This window comes from Ascaphus truei, chromosome 5, assembly GCF_040206685.1.
Source record: "Ascaphus truei isolate aAscTru1 chromosome 5, aAscTru1.hap1, whole genome shotgun sequence".
NCBI classification, from domain to species: domain Eukaryota; kingdom Metazoa; phylum Chordata; class Amphibia; order Anura; family Ascaphidae; genus Ascaphus; species Ascaphus truei.
This window is the reverse complement of record NC_134487.1, coordinates 183,966,296-183,984,915: the sequence shown is the minus strand read 5'-3', so window position 1 is coordinate 183,984,915 and position 18,620 is coordinate 183,966,296. Positions and strand designations below refer to the sequence as shown.

Here is an 18,620-nt window from a genome sequence, read left to right as displayed (position 1 = left end):
CTCATGTCGCGTGCTGACGTCATCACGCAGACGTCACTCTGAAGGTTTCAGGAAGTGAATGCTGATGAATAGCAGCACGCTTCAAAGGGCTATAAAAACGGGCATGTGAGTACTTTAAAGTCACCTTGAAAAAGAGCTTACGCTCGAAACGAGTTGTTGGGGGGGGCTATGTACCCCATAATGTTGTTGTAACCCTTGCTGGAATCCATTTAATCATCTTTTTAATGGGCACACGCTCTTTGGATGTTCCTTTATTATTTTTTTGTTCCTGCTTTGCTGGTGCCTGCTTTTTCCTATCTGTCTTCTTAGGAATATCTGGGACTCACAACCAGCACCAGAACCAAGAGCGCTACAGAAACCTGCTAGGAAGCAGGGTTTCAGTTCCCATTATGGACTGCCTCAGAATGGCTTGTACTCACACCCAATAACAAAACCACAACTTACACAAGCCTGCAAGGAAGCAGCTTCACAAGCCTGCTAGGAGGCAGGGCTTAAGTTCCCAGAAAGATTGACTGAGAGTAACACACCCAGCACAAAAGATAGGGACACTCTATGTTGTTGCAAATCTATGTTGTTTGTTTGCTTGTTTACAGTTGGTTTTCCCAGTCCAGAGAAATAAGGGACTCTTTATTTGAGAGTACATGGTGTCTGGACTCGGTATTAACCCTACCTTGAAGGCCAATCTGGCATAAGGAGTTAAGAGAGTTTCCAATTCCAGAGCACTGAAGCTTTTTTAACATGATAGTTTGGTCAATCGTATTAATAGCCTTGGCAAAATCTAGGAATATTGCACCAGTCAACTGGCCATGCTCTATTCAACATTGGATTTCTTTGCATATATATTCAAAGGGTTGCTACTTACTCTGGAGTGTTTTGGGTGGAAGCCATATTGAATTGACTGAGGAAATGTAACTTCTTATAATAGTTGATTAGTTGGCAATGAACACATTTTCAATTGCTTCAGATAGTATAGGTAGAGTAATATAGAGATTGGTCTGTAGTTGGAAATCATGTTTTTGTTACCACTTTGAAAACTGTGGTGGCTATTGCAGTTTTACAGGCCAACATTCTGCAGCATGGTACAATGGGGGACAAAGTTATATCTATTACATAAACTGTTACATACAAATGAAGACAGACGTGCGCAAACAGATACATTACAAAGGGGTAATTAGGGCCCTAAAAATTAGTTAAAAAAGGGGTAATGAGGGCCCTGCTCGGAAGAGCTTACAATATAGAGGGAATGAGGGCCAACCTTGAAACAAGAAGCTAAAGTGGCTGCTCATTGTAGTATGGAGTGTATCACAGGTTGCAATATGTCACAATATACTCTTTGATAAAGTCCCATGCTAGGGATGAAACGCGTCAGAGTGGTTCTACTATGATGTCCAGCCTTTTTTTCTAAATAAAGCATTTTTATTTTACTAGCTTGTAGTGTTACTAGGAGTAGTGACCATCCGCTTTTCCTACTTCCATTTACTCTACTGGTATGGAGCACACAGCAGTCTCTGAGGCTACAGGTGATTATTATCAACACTAAACGGAGGCGGTATCCAGCTGATCTGCACTACGGCAACACCCTGCATGCAGTATCCCAAGTCCCAGCACGGCCGTTTGCTTCTGGAGGCAGACCCAGTGAGATCGGAGGGTTGGAGCGCTCTACCCGGGGACCCCAGTGCAGTACAGCCGGTGAGCTCTGTGACACTGCCTACACGTCATCTGCCTTGGTCACAGCACGGCTGGTTGCCTTGCGGTATAGAGCCCTAGTGTTATTCATGGGCTTGATCGCACTACCCGTGGGACACCAGTACAGCGCGGCCGTGGCTATCGGTGACGCAGCCCCTACGTCATCAACATCGGCGAGCTGAGGGTTTTGGCATACACGCCAGGCAGCAGATGAGTTGAGGTGTCTATTGGCAGATCAGCGAAAGGAGCACCCCGGTTCTTTGATTCCTCTACAGCTGGGATTCCCCTGCCATATACAGGTTGGAGGGGATTTTTTCTTCATCACATCCCACGGCTGAAAAGGTGGCAGGATTACCGGTCGGGTCAGGTTAGCATTATTGGGACTATTATTGATCAATAGTTGATGTGGCTGCGGTCTCACTGCTTTGTATCTCTGGTTCACATTTGCAATTAACCCCCGACTGGTGTGCCCATACCTTCATAGCCACCTTGACTTTATTCCTTTATACTTATTATCTTACACCTGCCTAAAGACATTCCTAGTTACTCCTGGACAGTGATTGCATTTTTTGAGCATTTTTTGCTTGTTTTTTATGATTGCAGCATTGGAATATTGGGGTTCACTCTCCATTTTTTTCTATGCAATATGTCACAGCTTGACAGCTTGTTCCATTAATATCTTTGGGAGGGGGGGTGTCAGATATGTTACAGAGGGTGGAGATTTGTCCAGCTGCACCGCTGGTCTCAATGGGTTTAGAAAGGGGGGTGAGGGGGAAGAGTTGGGTGTTGGCAGTATGACAGGCTTCCTTTAAATGGTGAGTTTTCAAGGAGTTTTTAAATATCTAGAAAATGTCCACTTTGGGAAGCCTTATATGTTATTATATTTTCGATGCCTAATATCCCACTATATATATATAGCATAAAATATTAGTTCCCAGTTTGTAATGAAAAAACAAATTGACCGGCACTTGCATTAAGAAACAAAGACAACAGTATAAATAGTAATCCCTTATCTGAATCCACTTTGCGTTGTGTTATATATAGTATTGCAGTGTCTGAAGGTATTTTTGCCACTGTCCTGTGCTGCTGCAGATATAGAATGTGGACAGTCTCCTCCTCAATAATACAAAAACGCTCTTCCTGGATGCCGATGCATCTCCATATAGAATCTGCTGCTGTGCATTGCCATCCATATCCTGTGTAAACAGTGTCTTATGGTAGAATGAAAATGAATGCAGAACTCATGATCAATGGCCCATAGATTGCTCTGAAGATTGAAAACAAATTTATTAAGACAAAAAGGTATACAAATGACATAGAAGCCTAAAGCCCAACTGGTTTCGGTGTTACTCACACCATTCTCGAGGGATACACAATACACATTGATGTTCACAAAATTTGTGAGAAAATTCACTTTCAAAACACCATCAACCTTTTATCCTAGTTTTTGTAAAGAAATTTTTGTAGATACGTTCTCAAACGTGGTCATTGATGACCTTGAGCAAACAGCTGCTAGTTTTTCCAGTAAAACTAATAATCTCACTAAACAAGGAAGGGAGTGTATTAGGAAACTTGAGCCCAACAATGTAATTGTAATAAAAATGGCAGCCAATGGGGATGGAATTCTTGTCATGGACAGGTCCTATTATATAACAGAGGCAGAGAGGCTCCTGGGAGATGAGGAGACATACCGAAAAATTGAACAGAATCCAACAGCAGAATTATTGGGGGAACTAAGAGACCTTTTAAAAGGGTAGTTGACTGTAAAATACTAACGGAGAAGGAATACGAATTGCTGGATTAGAAATATCCTAGAATTCCGGTATTTTATTTCATACCTAAGATTCATAAAAAGCATTACTCACCCACCTGGTAGACCCAGGAATGAAACCATTGACTTCCAATCTTTTACAATACTGTATATTCACTACTTACTCCAAAAGTATGTTTTGAAATTGCCATCTTACTTGAGGGTCATGACTCGTGCTAGAAATAATAAAAAAAACATTCAATGTCAACCCCAATATATTTGGGGAACGTGCGATGTAACATTGCTGTATACATTTACAATTGGGTCACAAGACCATTAAAAGGTTACTAGAAAAAGATCCAGAACTACCAAAAGATTTAATAGTATTTTTACTTGATGCATTTATATACATTCTAGAGCACAACTACTCCTGTTTTGAAGGGCACTATTTTTTGCAGGTCTGTGGAACGACGATGGGACCCAGGTTCACATCAAGTTATGCCAACATCTTTATGGAGATGTGGGAGAAATATTATATCTAGTCCCACAACCCCTTTGGTGCAAATCGCCACCCTGACTTGACTGTTCCTATCATTGTTTTAACTGCCTAAATGAGTGGCCTTCTAGTAAGTGCACACTCTATGGGCAAGGTCCACATTTTATTGTTTAGATTAAGTTGTTGAATCTACATCTGCATATGCTGTTCTTTCTCTTTCCTTGGAGGTAAACCCACACATCTATATACACCTTGTACGCAGTGCCACTGATGGGATTCTGCTTTTGTATACTCACCAGAATGTGAGTAGAAACATTGAAGATTACAACACTCCATTATTTAATTTTATGTTAGACATATTACACTATTGGTATTTTATGTTTTACCTTTTATGTATGGTTCGACATCCCCCGCTGCCTCATCTTGGTCCTATCAAATTATTTGAAGAGACATAGAAACAGTCTTTTTTTGAAGGTTGAGTGGAGGTTCACAGCTCATTATCACTATATTATACACATCACTGTTATCACTTAATAAGATAATATTTCAATTAGCCACTTTATTATAAGGCATTTTAATTGTGCACTTTTATGGTTTCCACCTAAATACAATGTACATTCACCATCACTTTTGCCAATAGAGAGCGCCATGCTATACAGCTTTCTTGACAATTGGATAGAACTAGCAGGCAAATTAAAAGAAGACTGTGAAAACACATATATAACATCAAGAGAGGTCTGCAGAAGCATAGTGTGTCCAATCATTTCAGGTAGCTACATAACCAAGACCCCAAAGGTCTGAAATATATAGGAATCAAATGCCCGAAGTCCAACTGGAGAGGAGGCAGTAGGATATTGCAGATCTCCAGAATGAAGACAGTCTGGATTCATCAATTAAAACTTTCTTCCCCAAAGGGTTGAACCAAGACTTTGATCTGGTTTCGTACCTAATGGATGAATGACAACCTTCGTGCTATACCCTCATTGAATGTTATGAATCCCATTATTGTAACTGATTATGTATCAATGCCAACAGCCTTATATTTTCAACATGTATGAAGGAATATATTCCCTCCTAAATTTCCTCTTTCAATTTGTTTAGGATATCAACAAGACATTTAAAGTGTCATGCATTGTACTGTAAAACAACTGATTAGATTAATTATACACAATGAGAAGTGGACATTGATATATATCATAACTGTTATGATTTATGTATATTTATGATTAGATAGTAAGTTCAACTCCTTACCCAAAATGAACCCCACCATCAGTGTATACTGATGTTGGTGCATACATGTGAGGTAGAACAGAAGCCTGAGATATCCACGGTGGTATAGGGAGACATCAGGACAGGCTATCAGAGATGGTTCTTCGGTCAGCACAGCGCCTCCAGCCCAGGAAGATCCTGTTGCAGCCAGGATGAACCTCATAGGCAACTCTTCTTGGTTGTTCACACTCCAGACATCACACCAGAGAGGATATAACTGGAGTTTATTAGCTTCCATTCCCTGAACGCAGTACCCCAGACTTGAGGACTTGAGCACCCCTTCTCAGGTAAGGCCTCATCCCACTCCTATCCAGGAGAGACTTACTGCTATGTCCTCATAGCAGGGAGGGCAGCACAGACCTAACTCCCAGAACCCTCGCTCTAACCTCTAGAGGGAAACCCCCTCCTTCCCAGGGGAGTAGCTTGTAAGCCAGCCTCCTATAAAACATAGGCCCCCCTTGTAATACCAGGCTACTCCTGAACTTTATTAGGCAATACAGAGAATTAGTAGCCCAAGAGGGCCAGAGAATTAGTAGCCCAAGGGGACTTGGCTACATACGTAATTGAAATAGCATTAACTGTGAGACTCCATGTATAATTAGAAACATCAGCACCAGAATAGTCAACATTGATCTGGCTGTTAATATGTGTATGATTATGGGTGACCAATTATAGTTACATTGGCATAATTATTTAGCACAATATCATATTACACACAATTGTGTAATATATTGAATTTCCATCCACGTAGATTAATAGGTTACTTAATGGAGCAGCACATGGTATGCTATATACAAGGTGTTATCCTTGCATGTTATAGTGATTAAGCATCTACTATAAGAGGTTAACATTTCCCAGTTGTCTTTTCTGAGGAACCCCTGAAGAAGTCGCTTTGAGCGACGAAACACGTTAGAAAAGCTGTAGCAGCATTACGTCATCACTCCCGGACGCTCGATCAGGGTCGGATCCCGTCTAGAGCTTGTTTGAGGGTGAGATAGGTGTATGCTGATTGCATTAGCTCTACTCACCAGGATATGAAAATTCCATCTTCGCCGCCTACTCCCCAGCTGATCTTGAGTTAGTCTAACTAACAGCAAACTCGTGGAGGACTCTGACTCTCTGACTGCCGAGGTGATGTTATTCACAAAGCACTATTGAATTTTACCTTTGTGAGTACACTTGTTTCCTCCCCTTGTCCCCTTCCTCATATTACATATACCTTTTTTTCATTCTCTCTCTTTAAAAAAAAAAAAAAAAAATATATATATATATATATATATATATATATATATCAAATGGAAATATAACTGTATGCTCATTTGCATGTCTTCGACTGCAACCTGGCCTTTCACCATTATAACCCAGCACACAGCACTTCCACTGCAGCAAGGGATTCTGGGAAATGACATAAAAATGAGCACACAGTGCCACCTTTTGCTTCAAAACCATTATTTATATATATATATATATATATATATATATATATATATATATATATATATATATATATATATATATATATATATATATATATTGTGACATAGTCCAAAGATGTTAGGCAGCTTTCTGCCCCATTTTAGGTCAGAAAGTGCAGGAATAGTAAAAAATGATCCGTTCCACAGCTTCCCATTAACTCAGGCAGCTGGATGGAAAATCCAGACCACAGATTACAATGGCTCTAGTTCTCCCTCACCTGCTCTTCTAATCACATGCACAGGTATTTAGAGCAGAGAGGTTTTGCATTTCACTCTCTCTCCTTAGAGCCTGGAGGCTGGGGGTATCGCTGCTTCCCGGAATCCAGTTCGGGGTGGACGGCCCCTCCAAGTATCACAGTACCAGAGGATTTGCCTTGACACTTGGGACCGTGTTCCCACCACGAACAGATAAGACAAAACAAAACAGATGTTTATTGCTGTTGCTAAAAGACTGTGCTGTATCTAGTGACCCTAAATGAGAGGGCATTGTTTTAAGCTGGGGAACCAGGTTAGTTGGCCCAGTTAGTTCGCAGTTAGAGGCTGATTCTGATGTGTAGTTAGTTCCCTGAAAGGGATAGGATTTCTTTATATGATTTGGTTTTTATTTCTTAAAAGTGACAGTGTGAAATGCTATGACACTGATATAAGTGAACTGCTGAATGAAAATGTCTGAGTGCCTCTAACCTACGCATGTTAAAGCTACGGTACCTTACTTGGATGAAAATAAAGCAGGCAGAAGCCTGACTTAAGCAATATAATACTTTGCATGATCCTGTTTGTTGTATAATTAACCCTAGAAGACTGTGTCGGGAAGAACCCAGACAGACGTCAGCACTACAAAAGAGGGGCGTTTGTTACAATATATATAAATATATATATATGCACACACACACACACACAAAATTCTGCAAGCAAAGTCTGCCCCACTGTGTATGATGAGTTGTGCTTACAGGATACACAGGGAAAGATATGAAGAATTGAGGACATAGGGCCTCATGCAGTAAGCCCCGATAAGGCTTTTTCGGCATTTTATAGCCGTTTTTTGCCCTCCTGATTCAGTAAGCCCCGATAAGTGGGAATTATCAGCAACTTTTCTTCCGAAGAAAATTTTTTCGCCACCCGGCTGCCGATAAGCCACTTATCAGGACTTTTTTTTCCCGCCTGAATTCAGTAAGCCCCGATCAGCTTTTCGGTGCTGATCGGCAGGCCAGATTGGAGATTTTATGGCCAATCCAGCCCGCCAACTAAAGTTGGCAACTTGCTGAAGGAGAAGCATCGGCAAGGGCGACACTTAGGATAAATCAGCCCTTTTTCCTGCCTGTGATTGATGCCGGGGGTCTCCGGAGCTGATACCCGCACCGGAGCCCCCCGGCATGCATCCGAGGCAGGAAAAAGGCATTTAAAAGCCACTTCATTACCTTAGCGGCTAACCGCTAAGGCAATGAAGGGGTTAACCCACCGTGCCAGCGTTATTGTGGGTAGCGGGGATGGGTGAGGGGGGTATTTGGCCCTGGGTGTGAGTTTAGGACTTGCGGGGGGGATGCGGGGGCACTTAACCCTTTCACGACCATAGCGGTTAATACCGCTACGGTCCTGAAGGGGTTAAGGCCTCCCGCTACCCACCCGCAAGCCCTAAACAACCACCGTTGGGGCTAATGCCCCCTTCACACACCCCCACTACCCACAATAACAAAATAAACACACACCAGCCCCACAATAACGAATTAAATAAATAATTAAATAATTTTATATATATATATATATATATATATATATATATATATATATATATTTACCCAACAACACCTATACCCCCCTAACATACAGTATAGTAATGGGCAGAATGACTATTATCCACAAATGGATAATAGTGCAGTTGTCCATTTAAAATACATACACAACAATAAAGACATTAAATACATATAGCACTCACCCATGTCCCACTGCCACGATGAAGGCCATCCTCATCTTCATCCTGCCCATGCCCCATCCGCTTCTGCAAAACAAACACAAGAATTACAACATCCAAATTAATGTCCCCTAACCCCTTAATCACCATAGCGGTTATTAACCGCTACAGTTATTAAGGGGTTAAGCCACCATCACCCACATACCCTCCCCCACAAAGCCCCCCAACCACCCTCACCCAATACCCACAGGGGAGTCCTACCAAATACCCTTGGGCCTAATACCCCCTCCCCCAGCACATACAGTACAATAATGTGCCAAATAACTATTATCCACATAGGGATAATACATTATTTGGCCATTATTAAACACATTCAATACCGTTAAAATGTAATGAAAATTGTACTAACCTCATCAATAAGAAGTCTCCGTCGCCAGCATCATCCTTGGGGTCCGTTGCCAACATTATAAATAGCCACAACATTTGAATATCATTAACATAACACTGAACCCCTTAATCACCTTATCGGGTACTAACCTGAAAGGTAATTAAGGGGTGAAGCCATCCTGCAATGCCTACAACAGTTATGCATAACATCCTCAGTGAAATAAAAACCAATTGCCTAACCAAATTCCATTTAATCATTCAATCTGTAGGCTCACATGCCTCATAAAACATTGCATTTACAGTGTATACATGTAGCATAACATGTAAACTGCATGTACACGCTGCAAATCAATGTTAACAATACAATAATCCCACTCAAATCGCCATACATCACAAGAAGTATATTATTTTATCCAATAAACTCACCATCAATGAATTACCACACATCACTTACATCCCTAAACAATTAAAATACCATCCATACCAATTACACAATGAACTAAAGCTATCCTAACAGAGAACAACTTCAAAACATAGTCAAAAGTACACCAACAATTACAATATACTAAAGCAAGGCTTTCCATATCCTACTGTACGGCCTGGAAGCCCAAAACTTACATCTGTCTAAAAATAAAATACATTTAGCACACATCAATGCCTAGCCACAATGATTAACAATACAGAATTAGAAGCTTTAACAACACTATCATTTCTTACCCTGTATATATATCTGTACACATACATACAGACATACATACAGTGGGAAGAAATGATATGCATTATAAAAAATGAAAACATGAAAAAGCAACAAAAAAAACAGTTACATTAAGTACATTTCTTTATTTAACTTACCATTACTTGCCCCCACCGACTCCCGTTGATCAGCTTACTCACGAACCAATCCACGACACCATCCACGACACCATCCACGACACAATCCAGGAACAAATCCACGAACCAAACCAGGAACCAATCCAAGAACAAGTGCAGGAAGCAATCCAGGAAGCAAGCCACGAAGAAATCTACGAAACAATCCACGACACGATCCAGGAACAGGAACCCATAAAAGAAAAAAACATAACAAATTAAACATTAAAATAATAAAACATGACAATCAAGGGTTGTACTAGTTTTATTCTTAGTGAATCTGTATTAAAATACCTTGTTCCGGGGTCTTCTTGACGTCCGGTGCCACGCCCTGGTCTTCAATCTTCAGGAGGAGGTCCGTCCTCCTCGGCATCTGCCTTCAAAATGAGACGACATAGGCTTTTAAAGGCCTATGACGTCACATTTGTCGTCATATGGTTCCCACGGCCCTGATTGGGCCGTGAAAACCATGTGTTTTGGCCGATGTAAAAAAATTGATGACGTCACTTAAAGGCAATGCCAGCACAGCCAATCAGAATGGCTTTGCTGCTATTGCCTTTAAGAAAACGTCATGAAATGACACATGGCCGGACTCACATGGTAAGCCAGCCAATCAGAGTAGGGATGGAGTTCCCACGCTCTGATTGGCTGGCTTACCATGTGAGTCCGGCCATGTGTCATTTCATGACATTTTCTTAAAAGCAATAGCAGCAAAGCCATTCTGATTGGCTGTGCTGGCATTGCCTTTAAGTGACGTCATCAATTTTTTTACATCGGCCAAAACACATGGTTTTCACGGCCCAATCAGGGCCGTGGGAACCATATGACGACAAATGTGACGTCATAGGCCTTTAAAAGCCTATGTCGTCTCATTTTGAAGGCAGATGCCGAGGAGGATGGACCTCCTCCTGAAGATTGAAGACCAGGGCGTGGCACCGGACGTCAAGAAGACCCCGGAACAAGGTATTTTAATACAGATTCACTAAGAATAAAACTAGTACAACCCTTGATTGTCATGTTTTATTATTTTAATGTTTAATTTGTTATGTTTTTTTCTTTTATGGGTTCCTGTTCCTGGATCATGTCGTGGATTGTTTCGTGGATTTCTTCGTGGCTTGCTTCCTGGATTGGTTCCTGCACTTGTTCTTGGATTGGTTCCTGGTTTGGTTCGTGGATTTGTTCCTGGATTGTGTCGTGGATGGTGTCGTGGATGGTGTCGTGGATTGGTTCGTGAGTAAGCTGATCAACGGGAGTCGGTGGGGGCAAGTAATGGTAAGTTAAATAAAGAAATGTACTTAATGTAACTGTTTTGTTTGTTGCTTTTTCATGTTTTCATTTTTTATAATGCATATCATTTCTTCCCACTGTATGTATGTCTGTATCTATGTGTACAGATATATATACAGGGTAAGAAATGATAGTGTTGTTAAAGCTTCTAATTCTGTATTGTTAATCATTGTGGCTATGCATTGATGTGTGCTAAATGTATTTTATTTTTAGACAGATGTAAGTTTTGGGCTTCCAGGCCGTACAGTAGGATATGGAAAGCCTTGCTTTAGTATATTGTAATTGTTGGTGTACTTTTGACTATGTTTTGAAGTTGTTCTCTGTTAGGATAGCTTTAGTTCATTGTGTAATTGGTATGGATGGTATTTTAATTGTTTAGGGATGTAAGTGATGTGTGGTAATTCATTGATGGTGAGTTTATTGGATAAAATAATATACTTCTTGTGATGTATGGCGATTTGAGTGGGATTATTGTATTGTTAACATTGATTTGCAGCGTGTACATGCAGTTTACATGTTATGCTACATGTATACACTGTAAATGCAATGTTTTATGAGGCATATGAGCCTACAGATTGAATGATTAAATGGAATTTGGTTAGGCAATTGGTTTTTATTTCACTGAGGATGTTATGCATAACTGTTGTAGGCATTGCAGGATGGCTTCACCCCTTAATTACCTTTCAGGTTAGTACCCGATAAGGTGATTAAGGGGTTCAGTGTTATTTTAATGATATTCAAATGTTGTGGCTATTTATAATGTTGGCAACGGACCCCAAGGATGATGCTGGCGACGGAGACTTCTTATTGATGAGGTTAGTACAATTTTCTTTACATTTTAACGGTATTGAATGTATTTAATAATGGCCAAATAATGTATTATCCCTATGTGGATAATAGTTATTTGGCACATTATTGTACTGTATGTGCTGGGGGAGGGGGTATTAGGCCCAAGGGTATTTGGTAGGACTCCCCTGTGGGTATTGGGTGAGGGTGGTTGGGGGGCTTTGTGGGGGAGGGTATGTGGGTGATGGTGGCTTAACCCCTTAATAACTGTAGCGGTTAATAACCGCTATGGTGATTAAGGGGTTAGGGGACATTAATTTGGATGTTGTAATTCTTGTGTTTGTTTTGCAGAAGCGGATGGGGCATGGGCAGGATGAAGATGAGGATGGCCTTCATCGTGGCAGTGGGACATGGGTGAGTGCTATATGTATTTAAAGTCTTTATTGTTGTGTATGTATTTTAAATGGACAACTGCACTATTATCCATTTGTGGATAATAGTCATTCTGCTCATTACTATACTGTATGTTGTGTATTGCTGCTATGTTTATTGGGGGCATTTGTCCCCAATAAACATGCTACTATGCGTTAACCCCTTCATTGCCTTAGCGGCTATTCGCTATGGTAATGAAGCAGCATTAATGTATTTTAATAATATTGTGCGGAAGCAGGAGGCCCCCTGAGCTGAAGCGCATTTATTTGTGGCTCAGAGACCCCCTGCCTCCCGAGTTACAGGCCCCGGTTTGGGCCATCGGTTACAGTGTGGACGCCATGTTTATTGCGGGGACGCTATAAACATGGCGGCGACACTGCCACCCGATGACACATACCGGGGCCTGTAACTCGGGAAGCAGGGGGTCCCTGCTCCACAAAGCAATGCGGTTCAGCTCAGGGGACCCCCTGCTCACTGTACAGTATAATTAAAAAGACATTCATGCTGCTTCATTACCGTTGCACATAGCCGCCAAGGTAAGGAACGAGTCTTTATTGATGTGTGTGTGTTTTATTTATACTGTACATGTGCAGAGGGTCTCCGGAGCAGAACCTGGTTGGTTTGAGGTCCGGGGACCCCCTGCCCCCCGAGATACAGGCCCCTTTATGGGGTGCCGGTATCCCTCTGGTTTGTATACAGGTCGCGGTCACGTGATCGGGACCTTTAAACGCCGAGGGATACCGGCACCTCATAAAGGGGCCTGTATCTCGGGGGGCTGGGGGTCCCCGGACCTCAAACCAACGCGGTTCAGCTCCGAAGACCCCCTGCACATGTACACTATGAATAAAAGTTGTTTTTAAAAACTTTTTTTGGTGCCGATGTTTGCGCTGAGAGAGCGGCTTGTCTCTCTCAGCTGCAAACATCTATCGGCACCAAAGGCTTATCGGGAGCCTTATCGGGAGCCTTATCGGGAGCCAGGCTGTATCGCCACAGGTCATCGGCAGCTTTGCTTTCGCAGTGCTTCAGCAGGGATCGGAAGGATTCGGCCCTTACTGAATACTGCGAGGGCAAATCGCCCAAAAAAAGCCTTTTCGCAATTCGTGCCGAAAATTTTGTATCGGGGCTTACTGCATGAGGCCCATAGCATCTCCAATAGGTCAAGGTGAAGAATACACCTAAAGGTAGAAAATGGAGGATAAAATGTGTTTTATGTGTTATGTGCCTGGCCACACAAAACAATGTCCCTTCAGGAATGGGTATCACGGCGTGGTCCCGCAAAAGGAACCACAATAGAAATGTTTATGGTGTGAAAAGCTGGACAACACCAAAGACTGCCCTTCAGGCTGCATGAGAATGATGGTGATGATTGTGGCCTCCTACAGGGCCCCACATTAAGGACATTCTCCATTTTCAGCAGAAGCTCCAAAAAAAATTAACCCGTGTGTTCAGGAAAGTGTGGGTCAGAGAAAAACAGAGATGAGCCACATCCCATAGTGTTTGGCGCAATAGTCATGGACATTATGAGTAGCCTTGAGATGACAAAGGCTACCGTTACTGCCATATACAGAAAGCCAATATAATTAGAGAAAACAAGTACTGACAGGAATTGTCAGGAATACAAGGAATTGTCCCAGAAAGATTTGCAAAACGTCATCACAGAGTTAGAAGTTTCTCAGCAAGAGGCTCGCGCGCTCAATGCAGAGCTTGGTAAGGTAAAGAGAAAATTTAAACAAGAACAAAAACTGTGGAGCCAGTTGCAAGAGCTGCATGTGTGTCTGCAAGAGACCAAGGTGAAACAGGCGGATGCTGAGGAGATACGGCGAAGGCTACAGAAGGAAAGTTTCCAGGGAATTCCAGAAGTAGTGAACTTGTGTCACGAAATGCGTTGGAGTGTTTTATTCTGACCCAAATAAGTTAATTGGGTTTACTGAGCTCAGTTGAGCTATTCTGGACTCTTTATCTAATACTGGACACTTCTGCTACATGCTGCCCGATCGTATTGCTAAGCCTGGATACAGAGACTGTGCTGTTTTCCTTCTGCAACTGGAGCAGTGATTGGCTGTGACACGATATATGTTATCCTGTGGTCCCACCTGCAGATGCGTGGAGTTCCCCTTCTTTGCTGAGATGATCAGAGAGTGAGACGTGATATACGTCATCCTGTGGTCCCGCCTGCCGATGCGTGAAGCTCCCTTTCTATGCTGAGATGATCAGAGAGTGAGACATGGAGTGTCTGGGAGCTGTGGCTGCTGGGGAGAGCGGGTCTCTATTGATGTTCCTCCACTCACTCCGCGGGCTCTGGCTGTCCCGTTCATTGGAGAGGCAGAGAGCTGAAGGTGAAGGAGGACGAGGTGCACTCTGCGGATCTGGTGCAGCAGATAGAGAAGCATATTGTCCACTAATGGTTTTTATACCTACATGCCTATATAGTTTTTTATTCTGTACATGCATATTTACCTTCTTTACATAAATTGTATTTTTATATATTACACTATGAGGGTCTTTTACTTTCTTCTTTATTGTATACAAAGTACAAGTGCTACAGGAATGGCTGAATACCCAGTGTGTCCCCACAGAGCAGTATGAGGAGCTGAAGTCCACGCTGAGTGTCACCAGAGCATCGCTGGAGGCGCAGCTTAGATGCCAGGTGACTGTATGATAGGGAGCGGGGAAAAGGTCCAGAAAATGGAGCAAGAGATGGAGAAGCAGAGAGGCTGCTCCATCCCCATGAGTCAGTACGCCAAGGAGAAAGAGGCATGGAAACCAGAAGCAGCGGCGTTCCTAGAGACAAAAACTGCAGAGCTCCAAAATATGAAGGAGGCGCTGATGCAAATCCAGAGCAAGCACCGGGAAGAGGTGAAGGCCCTGAGAGGGGACTTGCAGGATCAAACTGAAAAATTGCAGATGCAGATTGCTGAGTGGAAGATACAGCTCACCGAGAGGGAGGAGGTGTTTGTCCGTCAGATGGCCTGCATGACATGAAACCGAGATGGACAATTCCCACGAGCTGCTGGACCACACGGCCGATGAGAGGGCCAGGCTGAAGCTAGAGCTGGACAAGGTCCGGGATGAGCACCGACAGCTGCAGGCCAGAAATCAAAAAAGGGAAACAGGTTTAAGTCTTGTGCTGAATCAGCTGAGAGATGTGGAATCACGACTCGCCGTCAAAGAAGCTGAACTGGTAGATGCACTGAGCGGAAAAAGAAATGCAGAAGGACAGTTCCAAGACCTGAGGAAGGACCTAGAGTCTGAGCGTGCTGACCGCAAGATGGCAGAGAAACAAAAGAATGACATGGGCAATGAGCTCGAGGCTCTGAAGATTGAATGGGATGCTACTCAGATGAAGTTGGAGAAAAAGGTATTGGCCCGGCCCAAGCGCCTGTATCCCACAGAAACTAATGCCTGTGTAGACAAGGGTACAGTGAGAGCTGGGGACACTGCTCAATTGCCAAACAAGATGACAAAGTTTGAACCGCCTGAACAAGTGAGGCGCTCCAGGAAGCGTGACTGCAATACCTTTGCAGTACTACAGTCTACTTTCCACAAGGCACAGAATGGGAAGACAAAGTTGCGAAGGAGTAGCACAGTAAGAATCCAGTCATACTGCAGTGCCCATAGAACTCAACGTGGACTCCTTGCCAGGAGGGCAGCCGCTGTGAAGAGATAATCGAGAATATGACAGAAGTGTGTCTGTGATCGTGATGAGAAAGACCTTACAGATTGTTCAGCAACACTCTCAATGGAGTAAGTTAAGGTGTCAAGAAAGAAAGGCCCAAGCCTACGAGTCTGCTGACTGTAATAAAGAGGCGCCATGGGGTGCACTTGGGGTTAATGAGAATCCCACCCAAGTTGAAATACTTCAGTTAAATGGTGTGGAACCAAATACAGAACTTGTGGTGAATGACCGGTCTGTAGTCTCAAACACTGAAGATACCCTGATGGAGAAAGGTACAAAAGCCATCACCGCTAAAGCGGAGTTGCTGTCTTCACAAGGGAATGCCAAACAGCCACTGGCAAGTGAACGCAATGAGCCGAACAACGAGGTCAAGGCTCTTCTACAGAGTAAGGGAGACTCTGAGCTCAAGAGGAAGATGACAGAGATGCATCTTCAGGATTTGCAGATCAAGGTCACATAGCGGCATAGAGTCCTGGCAGAGAGAGCTAACAGACAGCAGGATGCTCAGGAACCTTTGCGCAACTTCAACCCTAAACTCAAACTGGCACAAGATAAGGAGATAGCGAAGTACCAGTCTGCAGGCACAGAAGGCCTAGTACTTGCCTCGAAGAAAAAAACACTTGTATGATGCTCTGAAAAAAACATGGCAAATCATGCTAAATTAGCATTGATGTAGATATAATGTTCAATCGTGTACCCTTCCAGGAACTGGATGAAAAGAACTAGAGTCTTCAGCACCTAATGCACTAACTGGAGCAATCCCATTTTGCACTGCTGTGAAGATTACGCACTTCCTAGTGTCCAAACAATTATGTGCATTGCTGATGATTATTGAAATAAAATGACTCACATATAGTTGTGCTTGCTTGAGGGTCAGCTTCCACGTGTCTGGGGTACCACCGTGCATCCACTTGAAATCAGCAGCAGGTAAAATGAAGAGAGGAAAGCAGAGCACTTGTCTCTATTGAAAAAACGAATTTGAGCAGAGAGAGTTGTCCCAGAGTATGCAAAATATATTAATAATGGAAAAGAAAATGGCCTGTCAACAGAACCTACGCGTTTCAGGCAAAAAAGCCCTTTATCAAGGTAACTAAGGGACACTTTTTAAGGGAACTGAAATCCTTATTGGAAGAGGGCTCAATATTAGGTGTTTTGGACGCAAACGAATTGGAGTTTCTATATGAGGCCTTTCCTATAATCCCGATCTTTCACCATCTCCCAAAGATCCACAAGACGTTGGTCTCCTTTCCGGGGAGGCCAATAGTCTCCAGCATTGGATCTTTGGGAGATGGTGTATCGAGATACGTGGATCATTATTTACCGAGTATTGTCCATGAGCTGCCCTCTTACATCAAAGTTAGTGGGGATCTCCAGTTACAATTAAATTCATTTAAATGGGAAAGGAACCATATTTGGCTAATGAGGGATGTTACATCCCTATATACAATCATAGCACACCAGGGGATGGCAGCTGTAAGGTTTTATTTAGAACATTCTCACTTATCACTTGCACAGAGCACTTTTATTTTGGATGCCATACACGTTTTACTCACGCACAACTATTTCTTGTTTGATGGGTTTTTTTTATCTCCAAACGCGTGGGACCGCCATGGGACCCAGTTTCGCCCCCTCATATGCCAACCTTTTCTTAGGTTGGTGGGAGGCGGTCCACGTGTTTGGAGATGGAAACCCCTTCAGACAGCACATCTCTTTTTATAAGCGTTATATTGATGACCTTATCTTTATTTGGGGTGGTAACACTGATACACTTTTATTATTTATTGATTATCTCAACAATAATGATTTTTATTTACGTTTCACTCACAACTATCACTCACATTACATCCACTATTTAGACTTACATTTGTTTATTAATATGCACATGACCATTAACACAGATGTATTTCATAAGTGCAATTCTAGAGACACGTTTTTGCGAGCAGACAGCTGCCATCCCAATTCTTTACTGAAGGGGATCCCCAGAGGGCAGCTGATCCGACTAAAAATTATTTGTTCTAACAATGAAAACTTCCTTAAACAATCTCGAGATTTGTTAGCTCGCTTTGAAGCAAGGGGCTTTGCTGCTCACATTTTTAAGAAGTCGTTTGAAGAGGTTAATGCCATGGACAGAACACTCTTGTTAAACAATCAACAGAGAAAAGTATTGTTTTCAAATCCCCATTGTTTATTACAAAGTACAATACACAAATAAATCAAATCAAAAAGATTTTTGACAAGCAGGGGTTTTGTCCACCGATCCTGCTTTAAAATCAATATATTTGGAAGGCCCCACATTTGTTTTTAAAAGGGCAAAGACTATTGCCAATTATGTTTCCCCTAGCTTTTTTCAAGCTCAGAAGAAAACCTCTTGCAATCTGCCTAAAGGCAGTTTCAAATGTGTGTAGCCCTCAAACCCCCCCCCTCCGGTCGCAGATCGGACCCCCTAGGGTGTACTAAGGTCTGGCTACATGTATCTAGGTGGTGCATACCTGCTGGCAACAAGATGGCCTGAGTCTCCCGCAATGGTGTGGGGGAGAACAGGACCAGGTTTCTGGGGTACATGCCTTCATCTGTTCTCAATGGTGCAACACCTCCATCTC

At 42.6% G+C, this 18,620-nt stretch overlaps 1 long non-coding RNA gene across 1 annotated transcript; it reads right to left on the bottom strand.

The window, feature by feature from the left end:
• Positions 1-809: 809 nt before the first annotated feature.
• LOC142494513 (uncharacterized) lies at positions 810-18,405 on the bottom strand. The gene is made up of 3 exons (XR_012801501.1): positions 16,871-18,405; positions 4,319-4,361; positions 810-3,672 (listed from the first exon to the last, which is right to left on the bottom strand). It is a non-coding gene; the product is annotated as an uncharacterized LOC142494513 (long non-coding RNA).
• Positions 18,406-18,620: the final 215 nt, after the last annotated feature.